The 20668-nt window shown below is 40.0% G+C and overlaps 1 protein-coding gene across 1 annotated transcript in view; it reads right to left on the bottom strand.

Moving 5' to 3' along the window:
- GPR158 (G protein-coupled receptor 158) overlaps window positions 1-20668 on the bottom strand; it is a 324536-nt gene that overhangs the window by 117961 nt on the left and 185907 nt on the right. The window lies entirely within an intron of this gene.

Below are 20668 nucleotides of genomic sequence, written 5' to 3'. Positions count from 1 at the left end.
ATCCATCCAACAGGAAAATGAATAAACAAATTATAATAATATTCTTACAATGAAATACCACTCAGAAATAGAAGGGGAAAAGTGGTGATTCACACAGTCAATATGAATCTCAAAGATTATACAGTATATATTAAAGAAGCCAGATACAAAAGAGAACACACTGCATAATTCCACTTATATGGAGTTCTAGAACAGACAAAACTAATCTACAGTGATAGAACTCTGAGAGGGAGGTGTGGGGATTGACTGGGAAAGGGCAAGAGACAACTCTCTGGGGAGAATGGAAACTTCTACATCTTGAAAAAGGCATAGATTACATGGGTGTATGCATTTGTCAAACACACTGCACTGTACAATTAATATTCATGCGTTTCACTCTATGTAAATTGTACCTTTATAAAAATAAATAAATAACAAAGGATTTGAAACTCACACTAAGGTGGATAAAGATAAAAATCAACAGACCTTTTATTACTCCTCAAATCTCATGAAATTGGTGCCACCAATTTGCAAGACCTAATCACACAAAGGGTAAACTCACAAAGAAAGCAATAGTATATAACTTTCTGGTACTTCCACCATTTGTACCTTCAATTTGTATATTCTATTAATTTACATTTAAGCCAATGACATTTCCATACTTCCCATTCATTTACTTCTATCGGATCACTTTGCAAAGATGGAAGAGAGCCCTACAAGAAAGGGAGCAAGAAATTGACAGGAAGCTCAGAGTTCTCTACCCACACTCCAAGAAACAGGAATATCACACATAGGGTGGTAATTAAATATGTAAACTGTTAAGGAGAAGTGGTACATATATGCAATGGAATATTACTCAGCCATAAAAAAGAATGAAATGATGCCATTTGCAGCAACATGGATGGACCTAGAGATTATCACACTAAGTGAAGTAAGTCAGACAGAGAAAGACAAATGGCATGTGGAATCTAAAAAATGATACAAATGAACTTATTTACAAAACAGAAATAGACTCACAACATAGAAAACAAACTTATGGTTACCACAGGGGAAAGACGGGGGAGGATAAACTAGGAGGTTGGGATTCACATACACGCTACTATATATAATAAAATAGATAATCAACAAGGACCTACTGAATAGCACAGGGAACTATACTCAATACTCTGTAATAACCTATATTGGAAAAGAATCTGAAAAAGAATAGATATATGTATAACTATATCACTTTGCTGTACATCCAAAACTAACACAACATAGTAAATCAACTATATTCCAATATAAAATAAAAGTTTTTAAATACGTAAGCTCTGAAGTCTTTATGATCTTTATGATCTGAGTTTTGCTTACTGGCTCTGTGTCTTTGGGTAAACTTTATTAGTATTAGTTTATTCTATTTATTCTATTATTATTCTAATAAATAATATTTTATTATTTATTCTATTCAATACAATCTATTAAAAATTCAAGTTAAATTCAATTCTTCAAGAATACACTATTTACAGGAAAAGGTACCATAACTATATAAAACATATATGCCTGCTAATTTCTCATTGCACACAAAAAATTATTTTGAAAATAGTGTCTAGAAATCTACTGCTAAGTTCTGATTCTGTTCTTCTTAGGTATAAACAATTTTGGCATTCAATGAGTTCCTGAATTCATTTCTGATATGAGTAAGTTTTTGCTAATATATTTCAATTACGTTTAAATTTGAAATAACATTTTGTATGGCCTCTCAAAAATCACTTTTTTTCTGGCCTCAGAAAATGCCTTTTTCCAAAAGGGCACCATAAACAAACAGAGCAACAGAAACCCCATTTGCTATTATTAAAACTGACAGAAGATTTTGTTGTATTATCTCCCCTATTTTATCTACCAACTTAAAATATCACTACAAATACGAAAAAGTTGTTTATTTGTCTTATAAGAACAAAATGTATCTATTTGCTGGTAAACATACAGATCAATTCACATGAGAATCTGTTCATATTACCTACTTGTTTACAAGTGGTTTTGGCAGACACATTTTTATAGTAACCCAATATAAGAAGAAAACAGGCTAGAATATCGATAACAACATTGTATTACAACCATCAAACTTGCTAAGAGACTAGAACTTAATGAGTCTAACCACTAAAAAAAGACAATTCATGTGATGTGATAGAGGTGCAAATTATCACTACAATAGCAGTCATACTACAATATACAAATGTATCAAAAAACATATACACCTTAAATTTATACAATGTTGTATGTCAAATCTATTTCAATTAAAAAATAGGCTAGGGCTTCCCTGGTGGCACAGTGGTTGAGAGTCCGCCTGCCGATGCAGGGGACACGGGTTCGTGCCCCGGTCCAGGGAGATCCCACGTGCCGCAGAGCAGCTAGGCCCATGAGCCATGGCTGCTGAGCCTGCGCGTCCGGAGCCTGTGCTCCGCAACAGGAGAGGCCACAGCAGTGAGAGGCCCGCGTACCACAAAAAATAAATAAAAATAAAAAATAGGCTAGAACTTGAGCTCGTCAATTACAAGACAATTACATACAGTGTTTTTGCTTTACATCATTAAAATGACCATATTCACATGTCTAGTCATGAATATGAATGGACTACATGCCAGATAAAATTTTTAAAATTCTGAAATATATATATGGAAATCCATGAGAACATCCACAGTGTATGTTCTCAAGAAAATAAAATATAGTCATTAAAACAGAGTTGACCCATTACTGCTAAATCAGTTCAAAAACTGTCTAAACTATAACCAAACTCTCCTGTTTCTCAACGTCTCCTTTTGGAAGGCAAGCAAACTCTCACCATATGCCTGTGGTCTGAAAGCACATATCATGAAGGCTGTTCTCAAAGACTTGGAAAATTTACAAAGATTTTGTGACTTCCAGACTCACAGAGAGCTGTAAATAGAACTTATTTTAAGGCATTTCAACATCAGTTCTCCTGATACCAGCAGAATAAATAAATCAGAGCAAATGGACATCAAAATAATTAGATTACTTTCCCTTCCTGTATCTTAAAATATAAATCCCTCAGGTGATTCAAGTTTTGGATAAAGACTTAGAACAAGCGTTTTCTTATCTAAATTATTCCTCAGTGGTACACAGTAAGTCTGCCCCTCTTCTTCACATCCTTTCTCTGGAATACCTATTTCATTCCCACAGCATCAGTGAATACCCCATCGAGGTAACTCAAATCTATCTCTAGCTCTGACCTCTCTTCTGAGCACCACTCCAGGATTCTCCAGCTAGGGTTCATGGATGACTTAATCTCAGCATGTCCAAAACCAAACTCACCTTTGTCCATCCAAACCTATTCCTTCAAAATACCCTCTCTTTGTTAATGGCTTCAAAAAGCACGCAGAAAATCACATTACAATCTTGAGAGTCATCCTAGACTCTTCTTTCTCTCTTTCACCACTGCCAATACCATTTCTTTTTTTTTTAACATCTTAATTGGAGTAAAATTGCTTTACAATGGTGTGTTAGTTTCTGCTATATAACAAAGTGAATAAGCTATACATATACATATATCCCCATACCTCCTCTCTCTTGTGTCTTCCTCCCACCCTCCCTATCCCACCCATCTTGGTGTCAAAACACCAAGCTGATCTCCTAAGTGTCGATGGACAATTAGGTTGCTTCCATGTCCTGGCTATTGTAAGTAGTGCTGCAATGAACACTGTGGTACATGACGCTTTTTAAATTATGGTTTTCTCAGGATATATGCCCAGCACTGTAATTACCGGGTCATATGGTAGTTCTATTTTTAGTTTTTTAAGGAACCTCCATACTGTTCTCCATAGTGGCTGTATCAATTTACATTCTCACCAACAGTGCAAGAGGGTTCCCTTTTCTCCACACCCTCTCCAGCATTTATTGCTTGTAGAGTTTTTGAAGATGGACATTCTGACCATCTGTGTGAGGTGATACCTCATTGTAGTTTTTTTTTTTTTTTTTTTCCTCATTGTAGTTTTGATTTGCATTTCTCTAATGATTAGAGATGTTGAGCATCCTTTCATGCATTTGTTAGCAATCTGTATATATTCTTTGGAGAAATGTCTACTTAGGTCTTCTGCCCATTTTTGGATTGGGTTATTTGTTCTTTTGATATTGAACTGCATGAACTGCTTGTAAATTATGGAGATTAAACCTTTGTCAGTTACTTCATTTTCAAATATTTTCTCCCATTCTGAGGGTTGTCTTTTCATCTTGTTTATGGTTTCCTTTGCTGTGCTAATAAAGCTTTTAAGTTTCATTACGTCCCATTTGTTTATTTTTGTTTTTATTTCCATTTCTCTAGGATGTGGGTCAAAAAGGATTTTGCTGTGATTTATGTCATAGAGTGTTCTGCCTATGTTTTCATCTAAAAGTATTATAGTGTCTGGCCTTACATTTAGGTCTTTAATCCATTTTGAGTTTATTTTTGAGTATGGTGTAAGGGAGTGTTCTAATATCATTCTGTTACATGTAGTTGTCCAGTTTTCCCAGCACCACTTATTGAAGAGGCTGTCTTTGCTCCACTGTATATTCTTGCCTGCTTTATCAAAGATAAGGTGACCATACGAGCGTGGGTCTATCTCTGGGCTTTCTATCCTGTTCCATTGATCTATATTTATGTTTTTGTGCCAGTACCATACTATCTTGATTACTGTAGCTCTGTAGTATAGTCTGAAGTCAGGGAGCCTGATTCCTCCAGCTACGTTTTTCTTTCTCAAGATTACTTTGGCTATTTGGGGTTTTTTGTGTTTCTATACAAATTGTGAAATTTTTTGTTTTAGTTCTGTGAAAAATGTCATTGGTAGTTTGACAGGGATTGCAATGAATCTGTAGATAGCTCTGGGTAGTAGAGTCATTTTCACAATGTTGATTCTTCCAAGCCAAGAACATGGTATATCTCTCCATTTGTTTGTATAATTTTTAATTTCTTTCATCAGAGTCTTATAGTTTTCCGCATACAGGTCTTTTGTTTCCCTAGGTAGGTTTATTCCTAGATATTTTATTCTTTTGGTTGCAATGGTAAATGGGAGTGTTCCCTTAATTTCTCTTTCAGATTTTTTCATCATTAGTATATAGGAATGCAAGAGATTTCTGCGCATTGATGGTGTATCCTGCTACTTTACCAAATTCATTGATTAGCTCTAGTAGTTTTCTGCTGGCATCTTTATGATTCTCTATGTATAGTATCATGTCACCTGCAAACAGTAACAGCTTTACTTCTTTTCCGATTTGGATTCCTTTTATTTCTTTTTCTTCTCTGATTGCTGTGGCTAAAACTTTCAAAACTATGTTAAATAACTGTCATGAGTGGACAACCTTGCCGTGTTCCTGATCTTAGAGGAAATGGTTTCAGTTTTTCACCACTGAGAATTATGTTGGCTGTGGGTTTGTCATATATGGCCTTTATTATGTTGAGGTAAGTTCCCTCTATGCCTACTTTCTGGAGGGTTTTTATCATAAATGGGTGTTGAATTTTGTCGAAAGCTTTCTCTGCATCTATTGAGATGATCAGATGGTTTTTCTCCTTCAATTTGTTAATATGGTTTATCACATTGATTGATTTGCGTATACTGAAGAATCCTTTCATTCCTGGGATAAACCCCACTTGATCATGGTGTATGATCCTACTATTGTGCTGTTGGCTTCTGTTTGCTAGTATTTTGTTGAGGATTTTTGCATCAATGTTCATCAGTGTTATTTGCCTGTAGTTTTTTTCTTTGTGACTTCTTTGTCTGGTTTTGGTATCAGAGTGATGGTGGCCTCGTTTGGGAGCCTATGGTCTGCAACGGGAGAGGCCACAACAGTGAGAGGCCCACGTACCACAAAAAAAAAAAAAAAAAAAAAGAAGAGCGGGGGAGCTTCAAGATGGCGGAAGACTAAGACGTGCAGATCACCTTCCTCCCAAAAATTACATCAGAAATAGATCTACATGTGGAACAACTCCTATAGAACACCTACTGAATGCTGGCAGAAGACCTCAGACCTCCCAAAAGGCAAAAAACTCCCCACGTACCTGGGTAGGGTAAAAGAAGAAAGAAAAAACAGAGACAAAGAATAGGGATGGAACCTGCACCAGTGGGAGGGAGCTGTGAAGGAGGAAAGGTTTCCACACACTAGGAAGCCCCTTCACGGGTGGAGACTGCAGGTGGCAGAGCGGGAAGCTTCGGAGCCACAGAGAAGAGTGCAGCAACAGGGGTGCAGAGGGCAAAGTGGAGAGATTCCCGCACAGAGGATTAGGGCCGACCGGCACTCACCAGCCCAAGAGGCTGCTCTGCTCACCTGCTGGGACGGGTCGGGGCTAGGAACTGAGGCTCGGGCTTCAGTCGGATGCCAGGGAGAGGACTGGGGTTGGTGGCATGAACATAGCCTGAAGGCGCTAGTGCGCCACAGCTAGCCGGGAGGTAGTCCGGGAAAAGGTCTGGAGCTGCCGAAGAGGCAAGAGACTTTTTCTTCCCTCTTTGTTTCCTGGTGCGCGAGGAGAGGAGATTAAGAGTGCTGCTTAAAGGAGCTTCAGAGACGGGCACGAGCTGTGGCTATCAGCGCGGACCCCAGAGACAGGCATGAGACACTAAGTAATACACTTGGTGGCTGCTGCAGCCACCAATAAGCCTGTGTGCAAGCACAGGTCACTATCCACAACTCTCTCGCGGGAGCCTGTGCAGCCCGCCAGTGCCAGTGTCCCATGATCCAGGGACAACTTCCCCGGTAGAACGCACAGCGCGCCTCAGGTTGGTGCAAAGTCACGGTGGCCTCTGCTGCCACAAGCTCATCCCGCATCCGTACCCCTCCCTCCCCATTGCCTGAGCGAGTCAGAGCCCCAGAATCAGCTGCTCCTTTAACCCCATCCTGTCTGAGCAAAGACCAGACATGCTCAGGCGACCTACATGCAGAGGCGGGTCCAAATCCAAAGCTGAACCCCGGGAGCTGTGTGAACAAAGAACAGAAAGGGAAATCTCTCCCAGCAGCCTCAGGAGCAGCGGACTAAATCTCCACAATCAACTTGATGTACCTGCATCTGTGGAATACCTGAATAGACAATGAATCATCCGAAATTGAGGAGGTGGACTTTGGGAGCAACGATATATGTATATATTTTTTCCCTTTTTCTCTTTTTGTGAGTGTGTATGTGTATGCTTCTGTGTGTGATTTTGTCTGTATAGCTTTGCTTTTACCATTTGTCCTAGGGTTCTCTCTGTCCTTTTTTTTTATTACTTAAAAACTTTTTTTTCTTAACAATTATTTTTTATTTTAATAACTTTATTTTATTTTACGTTATTTTATTTTATCTTCTTTCTTTCTTTTGTTTCTCCGTTTTATTCTGAGTCGTGTGGATGAAAGGCTCTTGGTGCTGCAGCCAGGAGTCAGTGCTGTGCTTCTGAGGTGGGAGAGCCAACTTCGGGACACTGGTCCACAAGAGACCTCCCAGCTCCACGTAATATCAAACGGTGAAAATCTCCCAGAGATATTCATCTCAACACCAACACCCAGCTTCACTCAACGACCAGCAAGCGACAGTGCAGGACACCCTATGCCAAACAACTAGTAAGACAGGAACACAACCCCATCCATTAGCAGAGAGGCTGCCTAAAATCATAATGAGGCCACAGACACCCCAAAACATACCACATGTGGACCTCCTCACCAGAAAGACAATACCCAGCCTCATTCACCAGAACACAGGCACTAGTCCCCTCCACCAGGAAGCCTACACAACCCACTGAACCAACCTTAGCCACTGGGGACAGACACCAAAAACAATGGAAACTATGAACCTGCAGCCTACAAAAAAGAGACCCCAAACACAGTAAGTGAAGCAAAATGAGAAGACAGAGAAACACACAGCAGATGAAGGAGCAAGGCAAAACCCCACCAGACCAGATAAATGAAGAGGAAATAGGCAGTCTACCTGAAAAAGAATTCAGAATAATGATGGTAAAGATGATCCAAAATCTTGGAAATAGAATGGAGAAAACACAAGAAATGTTTAATAAGGACCTAGAAGAACTAAAGAGCAAACAAAAAATGATGAACAACACAATAAATGAAATGTAAAAATCTCTAGAACGGATCAGTAGCATAATAACTGAGGCAGAAGAACGGATAAGTGACCTGGAAGATAAGATAGTGGAAATAACTACTGCAGAGCAGAAGAAAGAAAAAAGACTGAAAAGGATTGAGGACAGTCTCAGAGACCTCTGGGACAACATTAAACGCACCAACAATCAAATTATAGGGGTCCCAGAAGAAGAAGAGAAAAAGAAAGGGTCTGAGAAAATATTTGAAGAGATTATAGTTGAAAACTTACCTAATATGGGAAAGGAAATAGTTAATCAAGTCCAGGAAGCACAGAGAGTCCCATACAGGATAAATACAAGGAGAAACAGGCCAAGACACATATTAATCAAACTATCAAAAATTCAATACAAAGAACAAATATTAAAAGCATCAAGGGAAAAACAACAAGTAACACATAAGGGAATCCCCATAAGCTTAACAGCTGATCCTCCAGCAGAAACTCTGCAAGCCAAAAGGGAGTGGCAAGACATATTTAAAGTGATGAAAGAGAAAAACCTACAACCAAGATTACTCTACCCAGCAAGGATCTCATTAAGATTTGACGGAGGAATAAAAAGCTTTACAGACAAGCAAAAGCTAAGAGAATTCAGCACCACCAATCCAGCTTTACAACAAATGCTAAAGGAACATCTCTAGACAGAAAACACAAGAGAAGGAAAAGACCTACAATAATAAACCCAAAACAATTAAGAAAATGGTAATAGGAACATACATATCGATAATTACCTTAAATGTAAATGGATTAAATGCTCCAACCAAAAGACACAGACTGGCTGAATGCATACAAACATAAGACCTGTATATATGCTGTCTACAAGAGAGCCATTTCAGACCTAGGGACACATACACACTGAAAGTGAGGGGATAGAAAAAAACATTCCATGCAAATGGAAATCAAAAGAAAGCTGGAGTAGCAATTCTCGTATCAGACAAAATAGACTTTAAAACAGAGACTATTACAAGAGACAAAGAAGGACACTACAAAATGATCAAGAGAATCAATCCAAGAAGAATATATAACAATGGTAAATATTTATGCACCCAACATAGGAGCACGTCAATACATAAGGCAAATACTAACAGCCATAAAAGGGGAAATCGACAGTAACAATCATAGACGGGGAATTTAACACCCCACTTTCACCAATGGACAGATCATCCAAAATGAAAATAAGGAAACACAAGCTTTAAATGATACATTGAACAAGATGGACTTAATTGATATTTATAAGACATTCCATCCAAAAACAACAGAATACACATTCTTCTCAATTGCTCATGGAACATTCTTCAGTATAGATCATATCTTGGGTAACAAATCAAGCCTTGGTAAATTTAAGAAAATTGAAATCATATCAAGTATCTTTTCTGACCACAACACTATGAGACTAGATATCAATAACAGGAAAAAGTCTGAAAGAAAAACAAACACATGGAGGCTAAACAACATACTACTTAATAACCAAGAGATCACTGAAAAAATCAAAGAGGAAATCAAAAAATACCTAGAAACAAATGACAATGAAAACAGAATGACCCAAAACCTATGGGATGCAGCAAAAGCAGTTCTAAGAGGGATGTTTATAGCTATACAATCCTACCTTAAGAAACAACTCAAATACACAACCTAACCTTACACCTAAAGCAATTAGAGAAAGAACAGAAAACCCTCAAAGTTAGCAGAAGGAAAAAAATTATAAAGATCAGATCAGAAATAAATGAAAAAGAAATGAAGGAAACGAAAGCAAAGATCAGTAAAACTAAAAGCTGGTTCTTTGAGAAGATAAACCGTTAGCCAGACTTATCAAGAAAAAAAGGGAGAAGACTCAAATCAATAGAATTAGAAATGAAAAAGTAGAAGTAACAACTGACACTGCAGAAATACAAAGGATCATGAGAGATTACTACAAGCAACTATATGCCAATTAAATGGACAACCTGGAAGAAAAGGACAAATTCTTAGAAATGCACAACCTTCCAAGAATGAACCAGGAAGAAACAGAAAATATGAACAGACCAATCACAAGCACTGAAGTTGAAACTGTGAGTAAAAATCCTCCAACAAACAAAAGCCCAGCACCAGATGGCTTCACAGGTGAATTCTATCAAACATTTAGAGAAGAGCTAACACCTATCCTTCTCGAACTCTTCCAAAAAATAGCAGAGGAAGGAACACTCCCAAACTCATTCTACAAGGCCACCATCACCCTGATACCAAAACCAGACAAAGGTGTCAAAAAGAAAGAAAACTACAGGTCAATATCACTGATGAACATAGATGCAAAAATCCTCAACAAAATACTAGCAAACAGAATCCAACAGCACAATAAAAGGATCATACACCATGATCAAGTGAGGTTTATCCCAGGAATGCATGGATTCTTCAATATACACAAATCAATCAACGTGATACACCATATTAACTAACTGAAGAAGAAAAACCATATGGGCATCTCAATAGATGCAGAGAAAGCTTTCGACAAAATTCAACACCCATTTATGATAAAAACCCTCCAGAAAGTAGGCATAGAGGGAACTTATCTCAACATAATAAAGGCCATATATGACAAAACCACAGCCAACATCGTTCTCAGTGGTCAAAAACTGAAAGCATTTCCACTAAGATGAGGAACAAGACAAGGTTGCCCACTCTCACCACTATTATTCAACATAGTTTTGGAAGTTTTAGCCACAGCAATCAGATAAGACAAAGAAATAAAAGGAATCCAAATCAGAAAAGAAGAAGTAAAGCTGTCACTCTTTGCAGATGACATGATACTATACATAGAGAATCCTAAAGATGCTACCAGAAAACTACTAGAGCTAATCAATGAATTTGGTAAAGTAGCAGGATACAAAATTAATGCACAGAAATCTCTGGCATTCCTATACACTAATGATGAAAAATCTGAAAGTGAAATTAAGAAAACACTCCCACTTACCACTGCAACCAAAAGAATAAAATACCTAGCAATAAACCTACCTAAGGAGACAAAAGACCTGTATGCAGAAAATTAAAAAACACTGATGAAAGAAATTAAAGGTGATACAAATAGATGGAGCGATATACCATGTTCTTGGATTGGAAGAACCAACATTGTGAATATTACCCAAAGCATTCAATGCAATCCCTATCAAACTACCAATGGCATTTTTCACAGAACTAGAACAAAAAACTTCACAATTCGTATGGAAACACAAAAGACCCCAAATAGCCAAAGCAATCTTGAGAAAGAAAAACAGCTGGGGGAATCAGGCTCCCAGACTTGAGACTATACTACAAAGCTACAGTAATCAAGACAGTATGGTACTGGCACAAAAATACAGATCAATGGAACAGGATAGAAAGCCCAAAGATAAACCCACGCACATATGGGCAACTTATCTTTGATAAAGGAGGCAAGAATATAGAGTGGAGAAAAGACAGCCTCTTCAATAATTGGTGCTGGGAAAACTGGACAGGTACATGTAAAAGAATGAAATTAGAACACTCCCTAACACCATACTCAAAAGTAAACTCAAAATGGATTAAAGACCTAAATGTATTGCCAGATACTATAAAACTCTAAGAGGAAAACATAGGCAGAACACTCTATGACATAAATCACAGCAAGATCCTTTTTGACCCACCTCCTAGAGAAATGGAAATAAAAACAAAAATAAACAAATGGGACCTAATGAAGTTTAAAAGCTTTTGCACAGCCAAGGAAACCATAAGCAAGACAAAAAGACGACCCTCAGAATGGGAGAAAATATTTGCAAATGAAGCAACTGACAAAGGATTAATCTCCAAAACATACAAGGAACTCATGCAGCTCAATATAAAAAAAACAAACAACCCAATCCAAAAATGGGCAGAAGACCTAAATAGACATTTCTCCAAAGAAGATATACAGATTGGTAAGAAACGCATGAAAGAATGCTCAACATCATTAATCATTAGAGAAATGCAAATCAAAACTACAATGAGGGGCTTCCCTGGTGGCACAGTGGTTGGGAGTCTGCCTGCCGATGCGGGGGACGCGGGTTCGTGCCCCGGTCCGGGCGGATCCCACGTGCCGCGGAGCGGCTGGGCCCGTGGGCCATGGCCGCTGGGCCTGCGTGTCTGGAGTCTGTGCTCCGCAACGGGAGAGACCACGACAGTGAGAGGCCTGCGTTCCACAAAACAAACAAAGAAACAAACAAAAAAAACTACAATGAGATATCATCTCACACCCGTCAGATGGCCATCATGAAAACAATCTACAAACAATAAATGCTGGAGAGGGTGGAGAGATAAGGCAACCCTCTTTCACTGTTGGTGGGAATGTAAATTGATACCACCACTATGGAGAACAGTATGGAGGTTCCTTAAAAAACTAAAAATAGAACTACCATATGACCAAGCAATCCCACTACTGGGCATATACCCTGAGAAAACCATAATTCATAAAGAACATACCACAATGTTCATTGCAGCTCTTTTTACAATAGCCAGGACATGGAAGTAACCTAAGTGTCCATCAACAGATGAATGGATAAAGAAGATGTGGCATATATATACAATGGAATATTATTCATTCATAAAAAGGAACGAAACTGAATTATTTGTAGTGAGGTGGATGGACCTAAAGACTGTCATACAGAGTGAAGTAAGTCAGAAAAAGAAAAACAAATACCGTATCCTAACACATATATATGGAATCTAAAAGAAAAAGAAAAAAAAATGATCAGATGAATCTAGGGGCAAGACGGGAATAAAGATGCAGACCTACTAGAGAATGGACTTGAGGATACGGAGAGGGGGAAGGGTAAGCTGGGACGAAGTGAGAGAGTGGCATGGACACATATACACTACCAAATGTAAAATAGGTAGTGGTAAGCAGCTGCATAGCACATGGAGATCAGCTCGGTGCTTTGTTACCAACTAGAGGGGTGGGATAGGGAGAGTGGGAGGGAGGCAGATGCAAGAGGGAAGAGATATGGGGACATATGTGTATGTACAACTGATTCACTTTGTTATAAAGTGGAAACTAACACCATTGTAAAGCAATTATACTCCAATAAGGATGGTAAAAGATTTTTTAAAAAAAGAAAAAAAAAAAGGACATACAGAACCCTAGGACAAATGGTAAAAGCAAAGCTATACAGACAGAATCACACAAAGAAGCATACACATACACACTCACAAAAAGAGGAAAAGGAAAAAAAAATATATATATATCTATATATAAAAAAAAGGGAGAGTAACCAAATCAATAAACAAATATACCAATGATAATTAACTCTAAATACTAAACTAAGATAAACATAAAACCAGAAACAAATTAGATGCAGAGAGCAAACCCCAAGTCTACAGTTGCTGCCAATGTCCACCGCCTCAATTTTGGGATGATTCATTGTGTATTCAGGTATTCCAGAGATGCAGAGATGCACATCAAGTTGATTGTGGAGCTTTAATCCACTGCTCCTGAGGCTGCTGGGAGAGATTACCCTTTCTCTTCTTTGTTCGCACAGCTCCTGGTGTTCAGCTTTGGATTTGGATCCGCCTCTGCGTGTAGGTCCCCTTAGGGCATCTGTTTTTCGTCCAGACAGGACAGGGTTAAAGGAGTAGCTGATTAGGGGTCTCTGGCTCACTCAGGCCAGGGGAGGGAGGGGTACGGATGCGGGGCGAGCCTGCGGTGGCAGAGGCCGGCATGACGTTGCACCAGCCTGAGACGCGCCGTGCGTTCTCCCGGGGAAGTTGTCCCTGGATCACGGGACCCTGGCAGTGGCGGGCTGCACAGGCTCCCCGGAAGGAGGGTGTGGATACTGACCTGTGCTCGCATACAGGCTTCTTGGTGGCTGCAGCAGCAGCCTTAGCATCTCATGCCCGTCTCTGGGGTCCCCGCCGATAGCCACGGTTTGCGCCCGTCTCTGGAGCTCGTTTAGGCGGTGCTCTGAATCCTCTCTCCTCGCGCACCCCGAAACAATGGTTTCTTGCCTCTTTGGCAGGTCCAGACTTTTTCCCAGACTCCCTCCTGGCTAGCTGCGGCACACCGGCCCCTTCAGGCTGTGTTCACGTAGCCAACCCCAGTCCTCTCCCTGGGATCCGACCGAAGCCCGAGCCTCAGCTCCCAGCTCCCACCGGTCCCTATTCTTTTGTCTCTGTTTTTCTTTCTTCTTATGCCTTACCCAGGTACGTGGGGAGTTTCTTGCCTTTTGGGAAGTCTGAGGTCTTCTGCCAGCATTCAGTAGGTGTTCTGTAGGAGTTGTTCCACATGCAGAGGTATTTTTGATGTATTTGTGGGGAGGAAGGTGATCTCCACGTCTTATTCCTCTGCCATCTTGAAGGTCTCTCTACCATTTCACTTCTACTTCCTTATTGTGCTTGGAAATCATTCCCTTTCTCCCACCCCTATGTCACTGTCCTAAGTCATGTTTGTCTTCATTTCTCCTGGAAACTAGTATAACAGATCCCTGACTGGTCTCTAAACTTGCAGTCTCATACAATCTAGGTTATCTTCCACATTCAGCCAGAGATTTCTAATAAAATACGAATGCAACCATACCATTTCTTTTTTTAAATCCTTGGGATAGCTTGCTATAAATAAATCCAAATTCCTTATCTCAGCATTTAAAGCTCTTCATGTTCTAGCCTCTTCCAACCTTTCCAGCTTCATTTCAAACATTCTAGAGACCACATGCTGTGTTCCACTGTGCTCTTTTAAATCCCAAGAACTTTGCAGGTTTTATCTTTTTACCTAGAAAATTCCTACTCATCTTTCAAAGCAGTTCAAATATCGCCTTTTCTAGAAAGACATTCCCGATGTTTCTTTCCATTTAGAATCAAGTGTTACTTCCTCTGTATACCCACTCTTATTTACTTTTCTGCTTATTATTACTGTGTTTATATCTACCTTTTTCATCAGCTACCTGAAGCTGATAGAAAATATCACAGAAGGTATAGAGTACATTCCTCTATGTACATTCCTCTAGAAAGAAAGGCTTTGTGCTCCATTTCAAGCTTAAATTCTAGCTATACTATATAGTTTTCCCCCAAATAGTTAACAATACCAAGCTGCCACATAGCTAGATGAAGAAGGTGTATAATTTTTAGAATGCTTGTTTAGATATGGAGAAGTTGAGCCTCTTCCTCAAGAAGCCTAATGATCTGGAGGTTTCCAGTAGTGGACCAGAAGCATGTACCCCATGACTAATGTTCTCTAGTGAACTCTACATCAAGATTATGCTGATTTGAAATTCAATAATATTATGGATGTAGTTCTCAAATTTCCTTCTAGAGAAGAAAGAAAGAATGAACTTTGGAGACTAAAATCAAATAGTGACATTATTCCCCTATGGTGTTTTGGGGTTTTTTTCCATTCTTTCATTCAAAACACACACACACACACACACACACACACACACACACACACACACAGTTCATGATGTCATGGAGTATTCAATTTTTTTTAGGAAAAACATATTCAATACATACAGACTGAAGTAGAGGTAGCTGCTCTAAAGCTGTGGTTCTCAAAGGGGGTAACTTTGCTCCTCAGGAGGTATTTGACAATGTCTGGAGATGTTTTTAATTGTTACAAGTTGCATACAGGGGGTAGAGGTCAGGAATGCTACTTACAATGCACAGAACAGCTCCCCACGACACAGAATTCTCTAGTCCAGAATGTGAATAGCAACAAGGTTGGGAAACACTGTTCCATAGGAAGACTACTCAGGACTGCAAAAGGATACAGAAAAGAAATCTGACAAAGAGTGAGAGCTTGGGAGATGCTTTCTTGAGAGTGATGGACGCTTGAGATCTGAAAGCCTGGGAGGAGAAAAAGGAGCTGAGTAGGTGGGTGGTGATGGAGGGAGAAAAGTGATAGTGTTCCAAGTAGAGGACCCACAGGTGCTAAGTCCCTGGGGTGCGCGTCTCATCACGTGACAGAAGGGTTTGGCTGAAGTGCCAAAAGGAGAGAGAAGTAAATGTTGAAGTTGTAAAGACAGCCAATGTCAATCATGCCAGTACTTACAAGTATGGTTTAGGAATTTGTTCTCTATCCTACAGCAGTAAAAGGCCATCGAAGGGTTTCTAAGGAAAGAGACTGCTTATACAAAGATTAAACTGAATTTAGAAAAGATCTCTCTGGCTGCAGGGTAGAGCAGATCTTGAAGGAGAAGTTGGATGAGTGCAGGAGGACAGTATAACCATCCGGGGAAGAGATGATCGTATCTTGGACCAGGATAGTGGCAGCAGAGATGGAGACAAGCGAATCCACGTGAGGTGCAGCTTGACAGGAATTTGTGATGGGCTGGAGGGCGAGGGGGAGTGAAGTGTCAAGGGTGATGCTGGTGGCAGGAGAGGGAGTGGATTAGGTTTGGCAGAGGAAGAGCCGGAGCTGGTTTTAAACATTACTGATGTATAGAGACACAAGCAGGAATACCAGTCAGGGAGCTGGGACTCTGGGTCCGGAGTGCAGAGGAAATGTCTGGGTCCGAAGTGCAGAGGAAATGTCTGAGGTTGTTCAGGAAGAGATAATAGGGAAAGAGAGGGTGAACTAATAACAGGGAAGACAGGGGGTTATGAACTCCAGCTGCCTCTGCTATTTACATGCGATTCTCATCTGCTGTCTGTTCCTGTCACAAGTGCCTCAAGCAGTCGTGTCTTTCAGCTTATTGCCCATATTTATCCCACTGGTGAGCCACTAGTGTTTGCCTTCTGCATTGCTGGTTCATTTGTTGTTGTGCCCAACTGCTCATTCACTTTCAGGCAAGCATTTCTCTGTTTGCTTATTTGTGTTGAAGGGAAAAGAAAAAAAAAACCTCAACCTCCTTTGTAGTTTGTATAGCATTTATGGTCTCTCTTAGTCCCTTCATGCTGCTAACAACCAGAGTAGACTAATCAACGGCTTTCCTCCATATTTGATTTCTCTTAGAATCGGCCTTCACATTTGTGCCCTCTCTACATTCACAGACATTTAAAAATAAATTTTGGCTATTTCATGGTCTGGGGTAAACAGCCCAGAAGTTTCATTTCACCAAGTGAATCTGGAACAGTTCAAATGGCCCTCTCTCTCTCCACCATGCTCCATTGTCTCTGAAAGTCACTGCCCTCCAGAATACATCTCCCCTTGGTTTTATTTCTCCCTGGTCCATGAAAGCCAAAAAGACAGATTAACTATGGTTTGTAAAGGTTACGTTGTCTATGTGATTGTGAGAGCACAAGATTAATAAAGAAAAGTCTCATGTCTCCCCCAGATGAGAAGTGTTTTTAGGGTTTACCTCCAGCCATAGAACAGGGTATGAAGGATGACTTTCAAGGTTTTAAGTCCATGGTTTTCAACCCTAGAGGTACCTTAGAAATACCTATGACAATTTAAAAAATTATACGTGCATACAGACCCCATTCTAAGAACTTATTCCTAAGATCTGAGAAGGGGTACGTTCATCCAAATTTTAAAAGGCTGCACAGGGGATTCTGAAACTGATAGCCTAATAGATTTAAGTGACACCCACCCAAGCCAAGCACGTGAGACTTCATTGAAAAAGTAGTCACCAACCAGCAGTCAGTACCTAATAATAGTGTCTAAATAGGCTAGCCGGGGCCTAGCAGTCATGAGGAGGAGAATCGTGGAATGAATTCCAAAGCGGAAAGGGCAAACCCCAAGCCACAAGAGCCAGAAGCAGGAAAACTGGTTATCTGGGCATCGCCAGCACGTGCTTTTCTAACCACGAACTGAATCAGGTGTAGAGACACCTTGAAATAGAAGCAAGTAGCCAGGGCAGAGCAGCAGAACCTCGGCTTTAGTGAAGCGTCTGTGTGCACTAAGTGGAGGGCGTAGAGTTGAGTAAGAAGAAAAAGTTCTAGAAATAAAAGAGTGCAGAAGCTCAAAGGCAGAAGTTGAGTAAACAGTAAGTATGGATGGTAAGAGCTCCGATAATAATTATGAATTAAACTTCTACTGCCATAGGCCAATAAAGGTTATGGCCTTTTTTATTTGTTTTAAGCTTCTCTGTTATTATTATTCACCTTTCTTCCCTATCCTTCCTAGTTTTCACAAGGAAAATGAGGCCAAATGTTTTAGAAATGAGACTAGGAGTCCTACCTCTAATCTATTTTAAATTTGTATCCTAGAGCTAAGAATTGACTGCATTACTGAAATGTCAAAAATGATCCTATCTGAATATTACATTCTGAAATAGAAAATAACATATATCCGTAAGAGCCCTCAGCAGTATTATAAAATAGCATCATATTTAAATTTAGTAATATTTTATGGAGAAATAATAAAATAAACTGGCAAGTCATTAGAATGGGCAAACAAGCTTTAAAAACATTTCAATGTCTCAAAAATCCTGCATATTTCTAGGATCTGTGATAAATAAGAAATTGTCACTTTGCTAATTATAGCATTATAAAGATAACTTAAGTCTCACAGACTTTGCAAAGCAAGAGAAGGAAGAGAAAAAGGGTCGATGAGAATCCTACTTCTCCTCAACTTAAACTTTTTATCATGTCAACTCAGCTTTCTTCCAAATGAAACCAATGTCTCCCTGTCAGATGCATTTCCTAGGCACAGTTGGGAGGGTGCTATTACGGATAATTAAACGGGAAAATGGAAACCCATGCTTTTCTTCTACAAACATCAACTAGCAAGTCAATTAGTGAAGTTGTTGTTTGAGAGGCCCTGTTTTCTCTCTTACTGGTTATGGCAAAGGAACCCAGCTCAAGGCACAGCCAAGAGTGTCTTTTCTTAAGACAGCCTAACCCTGTCTCTCAGCTGGGCTCATCTCTAAAAATCTCCAATGGAAAGAAAACTCCCTGTCGTGGTTGCCTGCCCCGTGGCTTAGAGCCCTGTGATTCTATCCAGGTGGACAGAGAAAGCCAAACGACAGAAAGTACTACAGACATAAATATGAGGAAGGGGAGGCAAATGAGCTCTGCAGGCCCCTCAAAGGATGGCTTGTGACCTCTAGTTTGAGGAACAAGGTTACAGGAAAGTCTAAGAGGCTTCCAACGTATAGGAGACACACTACACTGCACTCCAGCCGAGCAAGATCCACCCTCGAATGTACTAACAAAGCTAAACTGAATATGAATTAGCAGTGGCCCAAGAGCTCATGGGCCAAATGAAATTTTGTTTTGGTAAAGTAAAAACTTTAATAAAATTGAACATTATGATCCAACGCAGCCAAGCCACGCTCCTCAAGCCCACAGAACCCAGAACCAAGCAAAGGACTTGGGCTCTTTGTAGCTATGTTTGAAAGGCAGATTGAGGCCTAGCTGCCCTGCCACCTTGCTCAACCATTCTGCCTGTGAAAGTTGTTTTGCAATTTTAAGTTCAGGATCTGAAGGGCCTGGTATATCACGAAGAGAACAGCAGGTCAAGAAACTAGCAAATGCTCCCAATCAGAATCATGTTTGTAGCTGACACAAGTGACTGTATGGTGGAATTAAAGGATGCCAAGGTGACCTTTTAGCCAAAATATATCCAAACATCCTGACCTGTACCTGCAATCCCAGCACTGTGCATTCATTCATTAGGGTCTAGCCTTTTTAATGTTTAAGAGTTCCTTATGAGGACTTCCCTGGTGGCACAGTGGGTAAGAATCTGCCTGCCCCTGCAGGGGACACAGATTCAAGCCCTACTCTGGGAAGATCCCACATGCCGCAGAGCAACTAAACCCGTGCACCACAAGTATTGAGCCTGCACTCTAGAGCCTGCATGCCACAACTACTGAAGCCTGCACGCCTAGAGCCCGTGCTCCATAACAAGAGAAGCTACCGCGATGAGAAGCGCGCACACCGCAACGAAGAGTAGCCCCCGCTCGCCGCAACTAGAGAAAGCCTGCATGCAGCAACGAAGACCCAATGCAGCCAAAAATAAATAATTAATTAATTTAAAAAAAAGAGCTCCTTATGAAAAGGCAAACACCCCTGGAATACATAGCACCAATAAGCAAGGCACTGAGAGATGGGAGAAGTGGGGATGGAAACTGGACCAGGCAGGTGCTGTATTTTAAGTGACAGCCAACTTTTTCAGTAAAGGGCCAGATAGTAAATATTTTAGGCTTTCCATGTCCATCACAACTACTCACTTCTGCCACTACAGTGTGAAATCAGCCAGAAACAACATGCAGATAAGCAAGTGTGGCTGTATTCCAATAAAACTTAATTTAGGGACACTGAAATGTGAATTCCATGTAATTTCCACGTGTCATGACACATTCTTCCTCTTCTGATTTTTTTCCCCAAACAGTCAGCAGGTCATAGTTTGCTGATCCCTGCTGGATTAGGAAATAAAACTCACAAAATAAATCTCCCTGACTTCAGTTCTAACTGGGATATATCAACTATAACTAGCTAATGAGCTCCTGAGACAGAAATGGGTCAAGATGCCACACAACTATAATATTCATGCTAAAGTCTTCTATTAATAAAATATGCCCTTTTCATTGAATTTGGAAGATGCTGTTCATTTAATTATGGATAAAGAACTCCTGACCTCAGGAGTATCTTTAGGCATTATTTTCTCCATTTGTGACTGAAGATGCTAATTACTGTTATTTCTTTCCCGTGACTGAAGATGCTAATTACTGTTATTTCTTTCCCCTCAAATTAATTAATGGTCACACA

Source organism: Pseudorca crassidens, chromosome 1 (assembly GCF_039906515.1).
Source record: "Pseudorca crassidens isolate mPseCra1 chromosome 1, mPseCra1.hap1, whole genome shotgun sequence".
In the NCBI taxonomy this organism is placed as follows: Eukaryota; Metazoa; Chordata; class Mammalia; order Artiodactyla; family Delphinidae; genus Pseudorca; species Pseudorca crassidens.
Note: the sequence above shows the minus strand (reverse complement) of the source record. Positions and strands in the feature narration are given on the sequence as shown.